Raw genomic sequence first — 15,005 nt, 5'->3', positions numbered from 1 at the left:
ATATATATATATATATATATATATATATATAAAATTTAACAATAGCCTTCCTCGACTTATAAATCTCTCAAGTTAAGGTGAACAATGACCTTGTAAGAACCAGGGACATCATTAAGGTAATCACTAAGTAAGAAATTTGTAACCTTAGCCTAATTGAAAACTGTCCTAAAGACCAGGGCCAAACTCAAATTCAAACTCATGGGGTATAATTTTACGTCTTCTTTTCATTTCTTCCCAACAAACTAAATATTTTCACCTTATTTACTCTTTCTGCTATTTTTACTTTTCCTCCTAACATATTGCATAAGGACTTGTGATAAAAGTTAATGGCATCAATTAAAGGGTTTCGACTTATTATGTGGGTCAAAAAAATCAAGGCTAAAAAGGCTCAATTGGGCTATACTAAAGGTATTCTTTATGAACAGGCTAAAATTTAAGTTAATTCAGAGAATGCTTGTGATAATCTTGTAATCACAACAACAATTGTATTTCACTTTAATAAAAAGTTGTGCAGGCTCTAGACTAAGATGCATTCATGGATATAACAAGAACTCACCACTCATGACACAAGTTATACTCAAGAATTGATCAATCACAAAAACACAATTAGATCATTCACAAGGTCTAAATTAAGCTTAAGTTGCATCATTTAATTCATATACTAATAAGTTCACTTTCATTCATATACCAATTTCAACCATCCTTTTAATACATATTCCTTTCAGAATTTCATCTTTAACATAATCCATTTCTAAGATTCAATGATGAAATTACCCTTAAGACAGTCATCATCCATCTATCGTTGGGAAACATGACCCAACTACGACTAGTGACTCAATACTAAAGTCAATTTTTTTATTTTGTACGGTTCAAAGGGACTATCATTGGGAAATCATCCGAGTCGGACTCCACATATGATCTACTATGCACGTGCTCCTCAGCGATTGGAATATCATAATCAACCGGCTCACGAAACTCAATATCAATGCCAAGTCGTGCCATAACATGGTAATTCAGAGGGTAGCGCCTCTTGACCTCGCCCAACTGCATATAAGTAGAAGCTTGGCAGCCATTTTGATTGTTCAACATCTCTAAGTCATACAACCTAGCCATAATCAACTCATCGCTTCGATAGCACTCAACATTGGTACGAGTTGGGCCAAACTTAGTGTCAGGACCCTTTATCTGAGTAATTTCTACCAGTGCTAGATATACGGGTGCCCTATGCTCTACATTTTCATTAGGAACCTTGCATCACGACACATTTTCGTAATCAGACCACAAAAAGTGTACATGTAGCCTGTGTGTACCCGAGCATTTCGCATAGAAAATTTCAAAATAGCTCAAATGTTCAACTTCATGCTAGTCATCAATGCATATACCAGACACACCCTATCGCGAGTAATATCACTGTAGTGGAGACCCATAATCAAAAAGTTCATTACCACCTTCAGCCAAACATGTGTCTTTTAAAGCAAGTGAGCGTAAGGAATACATTGGTGGTATCACTTCCCACTATTCTTAGTCCATTGTGCCATGAGTGTGTCAGATGTACCGGTATGGAGTGCATATGTTCAACCATGGCAGCACCAACGGGTCTGTGTCCTGTCTTCTACCCAATACGTCATTTATACTTGAGGTATTGATGGGAACAATCCTTTGATTGCACTGTTACATAATGGGATCTTGCATCAGGGGCCATTTGGCGAAGAACTCTCATACCATGTGAAAGTTGCACTTCTTTGATTTAATAAAAATGAACTCCATCCTAGCTCCCTAATCTGCCTCAAGATCTGTGGGAACTGAGGTGCCAAACTCTCCTCATAAATATACACATCAGAGAAATAAGTGGCCTCTGTTTGCTTTTTGTACTAAGCCTTTTATTCCTTGGTGAAAGCTTTCACTCCAAACCGCTTGGTTTGGCCCCTGGGTAATGCCGGTGTGGGAGGAAAATTCCCACTCATAACATTTTTCCCGTGGCTTGATGTGTCCATTTCCATGCTAGGTCTTTGTGAGCTTGACATGATAACCTGCAATCACAAACAAATCAACCCAACACATACCCTTCATAGGAATTGGGTGGTGTGCACACACCACACCATACTTATAGCAAAGCAGTCAAAAGCCTAGGTACTCAGACTTCCCAAGAGCGTATCAAAACAAACCACAATTAAACCTCCACCCTCACAATTCACAAATAAAACGCCAACATGATGGGACATTCACATTAAACCAACACTTATAATAATACAAATAGTATATTCGACTACCCTGCACATATTAAACAAACTTCTGATACTAACAAACAGAGGTGAACTCCACTCAGACTACAAAATATTGGATTTTCCCCAAAGAGTGTCCACAATTATAATCAACCCATTACTCTAATTAAACAAGTATAAGAATCCACCAATATTCATGCAAACCCACAAACCTTCCGATTCAAAAATCCTAACAATGAAACTCAGGTGGTTTATATACTCACAAATTCGGAAACACCAAAGCAACATACATACACCACTGCACCCACAACCAATTAAAGTCCAAACTTCACACATGGTCATACAAATACTTGTAGAGATTTCTACATATCAAAATGCCCTAATTTTCACTAATAGGAGTAGCAAAATATGTGTCTGGCGTCTTATAGTTATAGAAAACTGAAGTGATAGAGAGTGGATTTGGATTCACGATAAGATGAGATTAGGATAATTCACGCAGGCTAAATAGAAGGGAGAAATCACATGAAATTTTGGGTGAAATAGGTATAAGGATGAGAATTAGGGGTTAAAAAACAACCTGGGTTGAGTTATTTTCAAGGTAAACTGGTCAAACCCATATCATTTAATAAAAAAACCTTACCTAGGGGGTACGATGTGGGGTGAACTCATAGTCCTATGGAAATTTAATTACAAGCGAGGCTAATATTTATCCTTCGCTCCATGATGCGGGACTAATATAGAGTGGCCTTTTTTCTTTACGTAAACACTAAGTCTCGTAGAAATCGAAATTCAGCCCCCTCCATGACATGCTAGCTACATGGAGCTTTCTACTCAAATTGGATAATTAATTCAAATTGAGGTAGGAAACATAATGTGTTGCCTCTCATTCAACGCCTTAGTTTTGGTCGTGACATGATTCATATTTTTGTGTTTTTCTACATATATCATTTTTTTACTAATTCCTATGAAATGAAATAACTAAACAAAAGAAAATAAATCCTAAATATACCAAGGTTTCAGGGCTTGCCTCTCGTGTACCACCTGATTTAATGTCACGACACGACTCATCTTATGACTCATTTTAAAAGTGAGCACTTCAAGCTCATGATCCACATCATTTCTAAAATAGTGTTTTTTATGAGTCCACATATTGTAATCATTTAGGGCTATATTTTGATAGAAATAGTGTCCTTAAATGCTTGTTTTGTCTCAATTACTAATGGATAACCTTGAGTTTCAAGTATTTTGAGTTTCAGAAAAAGCATGGACACTACATGGCAAAAAGGGGTAAAGAGGATGAAAAGAATGAAGAAATGAAGGCCTGAGGTGCACCAAATTAACTTGGCGAATTACATATGGGCTTGAAGATCGCCTTTGCTCCAATGTGTTGATCCTTAAAGGAAAGGATCAAATCAGCAATGAAAAGAAGCAATCAGCGCATTGACGACAAGTTCTGTGAAGTAGTAACTTATCTCCCAATGATCCAGAACATGAAGATACTAGGACTAAGTTCAAGATGGAGATGAAGTTGCCAAAGGGTTAGTCACCAATTTGATCGGCGATTCCGACTAATTGCATTGGGTGATCCATTTCAGCACCAATATTCAAAAACTACAAATACTTGTTGCGTGATTATCTTAGTATCGATTATTATCAATCTTTTAGCAAATTTTAGATATTTTTATCAATTTTTGTGTTATAAGTTTGAGAGGGTTTTTGGAGAAGAACTTGAAGACCAAAAGGTTTCAAAATTTTTGACTTAAATCTTAATAACATTTGAATGCAAGGTCATTTTGATATAAATTTCTATCTCTTGTTCATGTCTAGCTAAAACTCCAATTCTTGGGGTGTGATTTTATGAATATAGGTTAAATTAGTTTTTGGATCTTGCTTATTGATAGTCTATTCATAGTTTAATTGTGATTTTGTTTAGTAGTTGTGGATGAATCTAATAAGGTCATAGTTGCAAATGTAATCTCATATATGTGTTTCCAACTCACTCGAGAGAGAGGTCGGGAAACATAGACTACTAAATTGATGGTCGGTGGGAGTCTGCCGACATGAAGTTAAGCTCGACAGAGTGAACCCTGATCTCACACCATACACTGAGTTCGAGAGATTGAGTGGGTTAAGGCGAAGGTTGCGCTTTATGAGGCAAGTGGGTGTCCAAGAGAAACTCATTTTTGAAATGGGGTTAGTTGCTCGAGATAGATTTTATCCCTCTTAAAGTCTTGCCTAGTTGCAATTAATCTGTGAATTTTCTATCAAAAGCATGTACCCAATAATCTAGTTTATCTCGTTTTCCTATCACATCCTAAGAATCCCCCTCTCCTTTACTTAAAACTCTTTGTTAATATTGCTACATTTACTTACTACTTGTGACAAAACCCTATTGATAATTTATGCTTATTTCACCCGCTTTGATTTAATATGTTTTTATTCAATCATGTCTTTAGCTACAACTAGTTAGAACTACATTTTACTTTTCTATTAATGTAACGCCCTAAAATGAACTAAGGTGAACTAGAGCTTCGTGAATGTTCTTGAGTGAATTTTAAGTCAAAATGAGTTAAATTAGAATTATTAGGTAGTGTGTAAGGTTTGGTTAAGTTTGATGTTCAACCGTTCAAGAACATCCATGACGTTCGGAAGGTGTGCCTTTGATAGCACTTGTGTGTTCTCATGTGTTTGAGTGAGTTTTACATGTTCGTTTTGCTTGAAATTGATGTGGAATGTTCCTAAGACCTAGAAAACCGTTTTGGGGTTTAACGTTTGGGAACGATCCAACCTATGAACCACGAGGGGCCCTAGAAGAGGACCCCACCTCTTGGCAACAAGCTTCCAAAACAGTGAACAAACGATGACCCAAGGGACGGTCCGTTGGTCAACCAACGGTCTGTAGACCATGGGAATCGATTGGAACTGCAAGTCACGATGTCTAGCCTGTTAATGGTGCAAATTTTCAACCAATGGGACCCCACCACGATTCGTTGATTTACAAGCGGTTCGTTGGTTGGTCCATCTGTGAGACTGCCCTAAAAGCTGTAATTTCTCTGTAAAGTCTTGGGGTGTTTGGTAAATTCACTCCAAGTCTTTTATGAACCTAGGAAGTTATTTTTAGGGTTTATTAGGTATATTAAAGTATTTCAAATCCTAAGACCTAATTTTAGACCTCATTTCCTAAAACCTAAAACCCCCATTCCTTAGAACACTCTCTCAAGTCTCTTTGGGAGCTAGAAATCAAGAAGATCTAGGATAGCTGTTGGTGAACCCTGATCTCACACATAAGAAAGATTAATATGATAATTGACATTAACCCAATGGAAATTTATTAGATTACATTCATCTTGTAGCCACAACACTTGAACTAAGTTTTTTAGCTACTCATAATCAAAGATTCGATCAAACAATGTTGAATAAACATAAAGGGATCGAAAGTAAAAAAAATTTAGGAAAGAACCATAAAATGGTGAAAAGATTCTCCCAAGTCGCAATTCTTCAAAATCAAGAAAAATGTCCCCTCATAAAATAAAACAATGACCTACTTATACTAAAGTCAAAACGATCAAAACTAGGGGTCAGGGCGCGACACAGAGACACTCTTTGATTTTGTTCAGAGATAATTTTCTCTTCTCCGCAACACTGGCACTCCATGGAGTGTTCTGCTTCAAATTCTCTTCGTTGAATAAATTTGGAATTCCCTCTCCGTGACGTGGAGATGGCATGGAGCGCTCTGCCTAAATTTTGAATTCGCAAGCCAAATATTAATTCCTCTCTATGACAGAAGAGGATACGTAGATGTCTTAAGTGACATTTCCTGCAGCTTCTTCCTTGCTTTCTTTCAATTCGGATCTTTTGTATTCCCAATTTTCCATCTTCATGCTCGTGTCTACAATTAAGCTCACCTACACAACTAATGATGTTGGTTAGCTCATAAACAACCAAAAGACTCGGTAAACAAACACATATTGAATTTAAAATTAGCTTAAATATGGGCACTATTAGATTTCTGGGCACATAAATATACCTAAGATCAAATAGGTTTTCAGTTCCTCACCATTCAGATCATGTGTAGTTCGGTTCCCGATCCATATTCAACATTTTTAGTGGTGAGTCCTCATTCTTCAAGGACGACATATATGTTCTTTTACATTCAAGCCTTCATTTTAGTTTCTGTTTTGCTAGGATAAGCTGGGGAATGTCAGCATCTCTAGTCAGTTAAAAGGCTAATTTCAGACATAGTATTAGATTTAGCTTTAGATTTGAGTTTGATCTTATAGTTGTTATTGAAATCAGAGTATTTTATGTATATTCATATCAGTATTGGGTATTCCCCATTTTTAGTTATCGTCATTTAAGCTTCCACATAGTATATTTATTCAGTAATCATTTAGTATGCTTATGATATGTCAGCTCAGGGTTAGCTTGAGATCACTCGTGATCCTAGGTCCCGTGTTTACGTCAACAGGGTAGCCTTAGGGCGTGCCAACCATATTGTAACTTGCTAGCTTGGAACCTTGTTTTGCAAAAATATCCACTACATAGTTTCCTTCCCTAAAGTTGTGGTGGGCCACAAGATTCAACAACTTCTTCAACAATGACCTGCGATAAAAAATAATAGATTCTTAAGGTGGTTGAATATATCAATAAAGTTCATTTCAATTCCTAGAGGACCCATTTTGAGGGCGTGAACAAAAGATAGACCAACGTGAATTTCTTCTAGTTCGGCCATGGTATTGATTGGCCTATGCTTTTGTCCAATAATCCAGTCATATGAGTGGTTTCTTACGACCCCTCCAATGCAATTCCCCTACCTGATAAGCTAAACGTTTTATGCACATTAAGTTTTAAAAAGAATGTGGGAGGATGATACCACTCCACACAAATCTTAGTATTATTCTCCTTATTTGTAGTATTAGAGAGATGGTGAAACTATATGGCATAAATTTTAATAAGTATAGGCAGATATCACGGTAGCCAGGTTCTTGAAGGTATTGTTGTTGTAATTCACCCAAAGTTTCCAAAGGGTTAAGGGAAGAGAACCTCCCTCGAATAAGAAGTGTTCTGGATAAGGAAATTTAAATTTCTAAGAGCATGGAGCCAGTGATTATTTTCCCTTTAGAGGAAAGAAGTATTTAAACATTTGTCCTGCCAACAAATTTTAGCAATGTAACAATGGAAAAAGATGTGATCAATACACTCTTTGTCAATTTTGGCGGATACAGTAGAGAAGGTCAGTGAACATACCGATACGATGAAGATTTTCTATAATAGGAAGTCTACTATGTGAATAAAGCCATATAATTTTTTTAACCTATTGTGAGTTAGAAGATATCAAATCTAGGAGAAAGTGCAGTGAAACAATAGAGAAGGGTTGATAATATCGTACACAGACTTAGTGGAGAAGATTTCATTGGAATTGACAGCCTAGTATTGTTTATCGATAGCTGCTGAGTTAGTATTAGGGCAAATAAGGAAAGCTTTTTTAGGTATATCCTTTATGCGATTAAAAGAGATTTTTGACCCATACCATCCAAAACAATTCTAAAGAGTCAAAAGGTTAAGAAGCTCTTCTCCTTTATTTGGGGGGCCTTGACAAGATGCCTAAGAGGGAGAAGGATGGAATCCATTGGAAGTTCAAACAATTGATAGAAGTACCAAATCCTAGGGTCCAGGCCATTATCTGGAGAAAATATGACCCCCAAGGTTATATATTCCTAGATTAAGTAGTGCTTAGTAGAGCATTTAGGACACATGTATTTTATTCATGAGAATGCATTACCATAAGGAGGAGTGGTTCGTAATAAGCCTCCAAGATAAACCAACAAAAGAGCGATTTTTTCATGGTGAGTCTTTCTTAATCCTAAACAACCTAGATCTTTGGGCATAATGACAGCCTCCCATGATAAATTATGATTTTTTTCTCGTATGGGCAGAAGAGCCCCAAAGAAAATCCCTTTTGATCTTATCAATACGATGGTGGATAATGGTAGGAAATTCAAAGTATTGCATTGAGTAAGCATGGATGGAACTGAGCGTGCAATGAACTAGGGTTAACATGCCCTTTGGAGTTAAAAGAAAATTACTTTTCCAAGACAAAATCTTGATGATAATGTTTTCAATGACAAGATGAAAATCCACAGCTTTAGGCTTGTGATTGACGATAGGAAAACCTAGATATTTGTTAAAGTGGTCAGAGGAGCGGATCATGAATAAAGATTTCACCATGTCTTTAAAGAGGAGGAACATTTCTTAACAAAGAAATAATTTTTGAATCCTATAATTTTGTCGTTATAAGATAGGAAGAAGAAAATCAAATTTACACCATGACTATTTTACTAAGGAAGAAATGAATGACCCATAATTAATCTAAAAAAATGTACTTGTTAAAAATACATAAGAGAATGGAGCAATCTTCCTTGTTTTAATAATCTAAAAATGAGAGGTATTTTAGGTGTACTAGTAATATATCTAAGGAAAACATCATAATATCCCTAAATATATCTATCTATGATTGTGTTGTGATTGTGCAATGTATGCTATAGCAAAATATATATATATATATATATATATATATATATATATATATATATGTACATTCTATAAAACTCCCCCTTAAAGTTTGGAGCATAAATATTATTAATGCCTACCCAAGTTCCATTCAAAGCCTTAGTAAATATATCACTCAATTGTTCTCTTTTCTTTTCATATCCAGTAGAAATTATGTTCTATTGAATCTTCTTACAAACAAAGTGATAGTCAACCTCACTATGTTTAGTCTATTCAAGGTACACTGATTTGAGGCAATGTGTAGAGCAGTCTTATTATCATACAAATGTTTTGTTGGAGACAGAGGTTTCAACCCGATCTCAACTAAAAGGGGATGAATCCATAGTATTTCACATGCGGATTGAGTCATAGCTCTACACTCAGATTCTGCACTAGATCAAGATAGAACAATTTTTTTCTTACTCCTTCAAGATACCAAATTGCCACCAACAAAAACGCAATACACAGTAGTAGATCTTCTATCAATTCTTGATCCAGCCTAATCAACATCTGCCAAACACTCAGTTATTTGTAGTTTTGATGATGTGACAAACTCAGGGACCTTGTAAAGGTACCAGGTTCTCAACATGAGTTTTGATGATGTGACAAACTCAGGGACCTTGTAAAGGTACAAGGTTCTCAACATGAATAGCTCGTTGACTGCCAGCTAGAAAAGGTATAGAAAGTGGGTGCACATTTTCCAACGGCGTCACAAAAGTCAACCCTTTCCAACCAATGGCATGAGTTTAAGGAAAGGGACTTGTCTATACAATGTCACTTTTCTTAACATCATTCCTTAGTTTTTGCAACTTGAAAAATCACTCTCAAGAACATTTGCAAAGGCTATAGAAAATCAAAGTGAAGAATTATTCTATAACAACTGAAAACTCTCTGGTGCATATCGTGTAGTCGTTTGAGAATATATTCTTGTGGTCTTACATTGTAAACTGTTCCTAAATCTATAAAGGAATCAGTGTGGTGGGTGTTGAAATTTTAAGTAGTCTAGAGAGATAGCCTAGTGGGTAGAATAACTTCTACTTAGGCTTATCAAGCAATAGAGTTATTGCTTGATCGTGAGATTAAAAACTTTTTTTCACATTTGTGTAACTGGTTTTACTTTTGCTTACGAAGATTAGTGAAACAGTTGTGAAATCCTATGAGACAGTTCGTGGTTTTACTCCCTTAAGTAAGGAGGTTTCCACTTAAAATTGTTGTGTTGTTAAACTGCATTTACCTTCTGTTCATACTTATTTGTGTGTCAAGGGACCTGGTCCATTGACTGATAAGTGGACGCATAAATTCTAACAAGTGGTATCAGAGCTGGCACTTTCTATATGGTTAACACCAAAAGAGTGACATCTGTTGTAGAATGGCTGCTCCACTTAATCTAGAAGAGGGTCAGTGTTCAACTAGACCTCCTCGTTTCAATGGACATTTTTAAAGTTGGTGGAAAACCAGAATGCATGATTTTCTTATGGGTGAAGACAGTGAGCTATGGGACATTGTCTTAGATAGACCATTTATTCCAATGATTGAAGAGAAAGATGGAGAAAAAACTAGGCTTGTTCCAAAGCCTCGACAAAAATATGATGAAGCTGATATGAATAAGATCGAAAAAGGTTACAAAGCAAAGACACTTCTTGTCTGTGGGATAGGGCCAGATGATTTCAATCGTGTTTCAGCCTGTGATTCTGCAAAAGATATCTGGGATTTCTTAAAAACATCTCATGAGGGAACTGAACAAGTAAAAGAGCCAAAGATTGACGTGCTCACTTCTTTGTATGAAAATATCAAAATGAGAGAAGGTGAAACTATTCATGAAATGTTCACTAAATTGTCATCCATCACAAATGAGTTGAGAAGCCTTGGAGAACCTATCAGTATGAGCAAGCAGGTTAGGAAAGTGCTTCAAATCCTTCCCAAGTCTTGGGAAAGTAAGGTTGATTCTATTACTAAAGCAAAAGATCTGAAAGTGTTAACAATGGATGCTCTCATTGGAAATAAACAAACTCATGAGATGAATCGAAATCATGATCAGTCAAAGAAGGAAGTCAAGAAAGATATGTCTTTGATGCTGAAATACAAATCTGAAGAGGACTCTAGTGATGATGATATGTCTTATCTCATCAATAAATTTCAGAAGATTTTGAGAAAGAACAAAAGTTTTAAAAAGGGAGAAAATGTTCCTCGAACTACCACTCAAATGATACATGTTACAAGTGTGGAAAAGTTGGGCACTCTATAAGAGATTGTCCTTTACTCAAAGCTGAAAACAAAGAATATCAAAAATTAAGAAGTGATAAAGAGAAAAGAAGGAACCTAGTACTCAATAAAAATGATCAAAAAGTTGTTGCTGATTATGTGGTCAAAAAGGCTCTTGCTGCATGGGGAGACTTCTCAAGTGACTCAGAAGATCTTGATGAACCAAATGATGTGTCAATGGTGGTGGTTCATGAAGAGGAAACCATATTCAATGAGATGTTTTTTTTCATGGCTCATTCAGAAAATGAAGACGAGGAGGACAAGGTAACTCTTTTTTATATGAAACATGATATGATTACTAATTCTCTTAAAAAATTGATAACATTAGCAAATGTTATGATTGATTCAGTAATTGAGTTAACTTCTGAAAGAGATATTATAAATCCTGATCTTGAAAGTTAAAATGAAATTAAAAATAAAATGGAAGAGAAATTGCTGAAAATGGAAGATAAAATGGTTTCCCTAGAATCTGACAAGACAGAACTTAAAAAATAGTTGCATTAGATAAATGAAGAAGCTGAAAAGAAAAAAGGAAAGTCTAATGGTTTACAAGTTGAAATTGAAGAAAAAATGAAAACCTCTGAGACAAATCTTGGGTTGGCTTTGGAGAAGAGACACAACTTAGAAAGAGATATTGACAAACTTAAGGATGAACTTGAAAAATCTCTTAAGTGGACAAAATCTTCTAAGCTGTTGTCTAATGTAACAAATCAGAGTAATTTAAATAAGAAGGGTCTAGGAAGTTCGAATATTACTCTTCACAACAAATATGTTTTTGTGTCTGACAATTTGCTTTGCCTTCATTGTGGTAAAAAAGGGCATTTAAAAGAAGAGTGTACTGCATGGAGAAAGTCTCATGAAAGACTCTCTAAGTATACAAAGAAGAAAAGAGTATCAAAAGAGAGACCTGGTCCCACAAAATAATTTTTAACTAAAAGGTTTTCAAAGAAAGGATCTGATTCATCTCCAAAATCATTTGTCAAAAGGACTCCAAAAATACCCCATTGGACTAGAAACAATTTGATCACTCCCTTGTCTGCCTTCTGGGAACTCAAATTGAACTGGGTTCCCAAGCCTAACAAGTGATTCTTGCTGCAGGTGAGTGAGAGGAGCAGCAGTCAATGTTGGTATATGGACAGTGGATGCTCAAAACATATGACTGGTGATATCAAAAATTTCCTCTCACTCAAGACACTTTAGGGAGGAGGTGTCTCTTTTGGCGATGGAAAGAAGGGGTATATTTTGGGAGTTGGTAAAGTGGGAAAATCACTTGGAGAATCAATTGACAATGTGTATCATGTCAGTGGATTGAAGTACAATATTTTGAGTGTATCTCAAATTTGAGGACAAGGGAAATGAAGTGAAGTTTACTTCTGAGAAGTGCACTGTGGTTAATCTAACTACAAAGAAAGTGATTCTTACTACCTTTAGAAGTAAAAACATATATGTGGATAACTTAGAAAAGTTTCATGGAGATGATCTGACATGTCTTAGTGCTCAAAATGAAAATGTTGATTTGTGGCATCGAAGACTAGGGCATATGAGCTCATCTTTATTGAATAAACTGATTTCTAAGGACCTGGTCCTAGGTTTGCCAAAGTTAAAATTTTGTGAAAACAAAATTTGTGAAGCGTGTGTCAAAGCTGTTACACATGGATTTATGTGAACTTTTGAAGGTTCAAAGTAGAAATGGAAAGAAATACATTCTGGTGATAGTTGATGACTACTCAAGGTACACATGGACAAGATTTCTAAGATCAAAAGCAGAAACACTTGAAGAATTGGTAGTGTTTTTCAAAATGATTCAAACAAAATTGAATCAAATGATTGTCGCAATTAGATCTGATCATGGAACTGAGTTTGAAAACTCAAAACTTGATCAATTCTGCATGAAGAACAGTATTAGTCATAATTTTTATGCTCCAAGAACTCCTTAACAAAATGGAGTAGCGGAAAGGAAAAACAGAACCTTGGTAAACATTGCAAGGACCATGATTATTGAGTCAAATCTTCCTCAAAGTTTCTGGGCTGAAGCAGTCAACACAGCATATCATATTACTAACAGATGTCTGATAAGGTCCTTATTGAATAAGACTCCCTATGAGTTTCTCAACAACAGAAAACCTAGATTGAGTTATCTTAGGGCTTTTGGTTGCAAATGTTTTGTGCTGAACAATGGAAAAGATGATCTAGCAAAATGATCCTAGAAGTGATGAATGAGTGTTTGTTGGATACTTTTCATCAAGTAAAGCATACAAAGTTTTCAACAGCAGAACTCAATGTATTGAAGAACGTATTTATGTTGTGTTTGATAAAGATGGAAGTTTGAAAAGTGATGCATCAAATGATGAAGGTGAGTTGATTAAGCTGTTTAATTCATAGAAAATTGAAGGAAGTGAAGCTGGTGCAAATGATCAGTTGAGGAATGACAATGATAATGATAATCATAGTCTACCTGAAAAGATTGATGAAGTTGAAAAATGTGATGAGGGACCTGGTACCATTCTGAACTCCAGTCAGAATAGTTCAAACTCTCCAGAAAATGATGAGCTCCTTGAAGAAGAAGAACATAATTGATCAGCTGAACCAGTAAACTTTGAGACCAGGATGGAAACATAGTTCATCACATCCACTTGATAATCTTATCTCACCTTTGAATTCTGCAATTCACACTAGATCAAAAACGAGGAATCTAGTTGCATTCTTAGCGTTTATATCATCTATTGATCCTAAGAATGTGAAAGAGGCACTAGGTGATGAAGATTGGATCAATTCGATGCAAGAAGAACTTCATCAGTTTGAAAGAAGTAAGGTGTGGTACCTGGTTCCTCGACCTGTTGGAAGAACAGTGACAGGAACCAGATGGGTTTTTTGAAACAAGCTTGATGAAAATGGTTTTATTACTAGAAACAAATCCAGATTAGTTGTTTAAGGATACAATTAGGAGGAAGGAATAGATTATGATGAAACTTTTGCTCTTGTTTCAGGGATGGAGGCTATCAGAATTCTAATAGCTTTTGCAGCATTCATGGGATTCAAGTTGTATCAAATGGATGTCAAAAGTGTGTTTCTAAATGGAGACCTGAAAGAGGAGGTGTTTGTTAAACAACCTCCTGGGTTTGAGCATGCTGAGCTACCAGATCATGTGTTCAGATTGAATAAGGTTTTATATGGTTTAAAACAAGCCCCTAAGAACTTGGTATGAAAGGTTGTCAAAGTTTCTGTTGAACAATGGGTTTAAAAGAGAAAAAACAGACAATACCGTGTTCTTATTAAAAAGAGAATAGGAATTGTTTATTATTCAGGTGTATGTGGATGACATAATTTTTGGAGCTACACCAGAGTATATGTGTGAAGAATTTTCATCATTAATGGGAAAGGAATTCGAGATAAGCATGATGGGTGAATTGACCTTCTTTCTGGGGCTACAAAACAAGCAATCATCAAATGGAATCTCAATCAGTCAGGAGAAGTACATTAAGGAGTTATTGAAGAAATTTAATATGTTTGATTCTAAACCTATTGATACTCTTATGGGAACAAACTCCAAGCTTATAGCAGATGAATCTGATTCTCTTGTGAATCAAACCATGTATAGGGGAATCATTAGATCCTTGTTGTATCTGACTGCTAGCAGTCCTGATATTTTATATAGTGTTGGAATGTGTGCTGGATTCTAAGAATGTCCTTGTGATTCACATTTGAAGGTTGCAAATCGCATTCTAAGATATTTGAAGAAGACAGGGGACCTGGTCCTTTTCTATCTAGTAGGTGACACTTTTGATCTTGTTGGTTTTTGCAGATGCCGATTTTGCTGGTTATCAAGTTGATAGAAAGAGTACTTCTGGAATGACCCATTTCCTTGGATCTTCACTCATTTCTTTGGGAACTAAGAAACAGAATTATGTAGATCTTTCAACAGCTGAAGCTGAATATGTAGCAGCTGCTTCATGCTGTTCACCATTGTTATGG

The sequence above is a fragment of the Solanum lycopersicum genome, chromosome 2 (assembly GCF_036512215.1).
Source record: "Solanum lycopersicum chromosome 2, SLM_r2.1".
NCBI classification, from domain to species: Eukaryota; Viridiplantae; Streptophyta; class Magnoliopsida; order Solanales; family Solanaceae; genus Solanum; species Solanum lycopersicum.
This window is presented reverse-complemented; position numbering follows the sequence as displayed.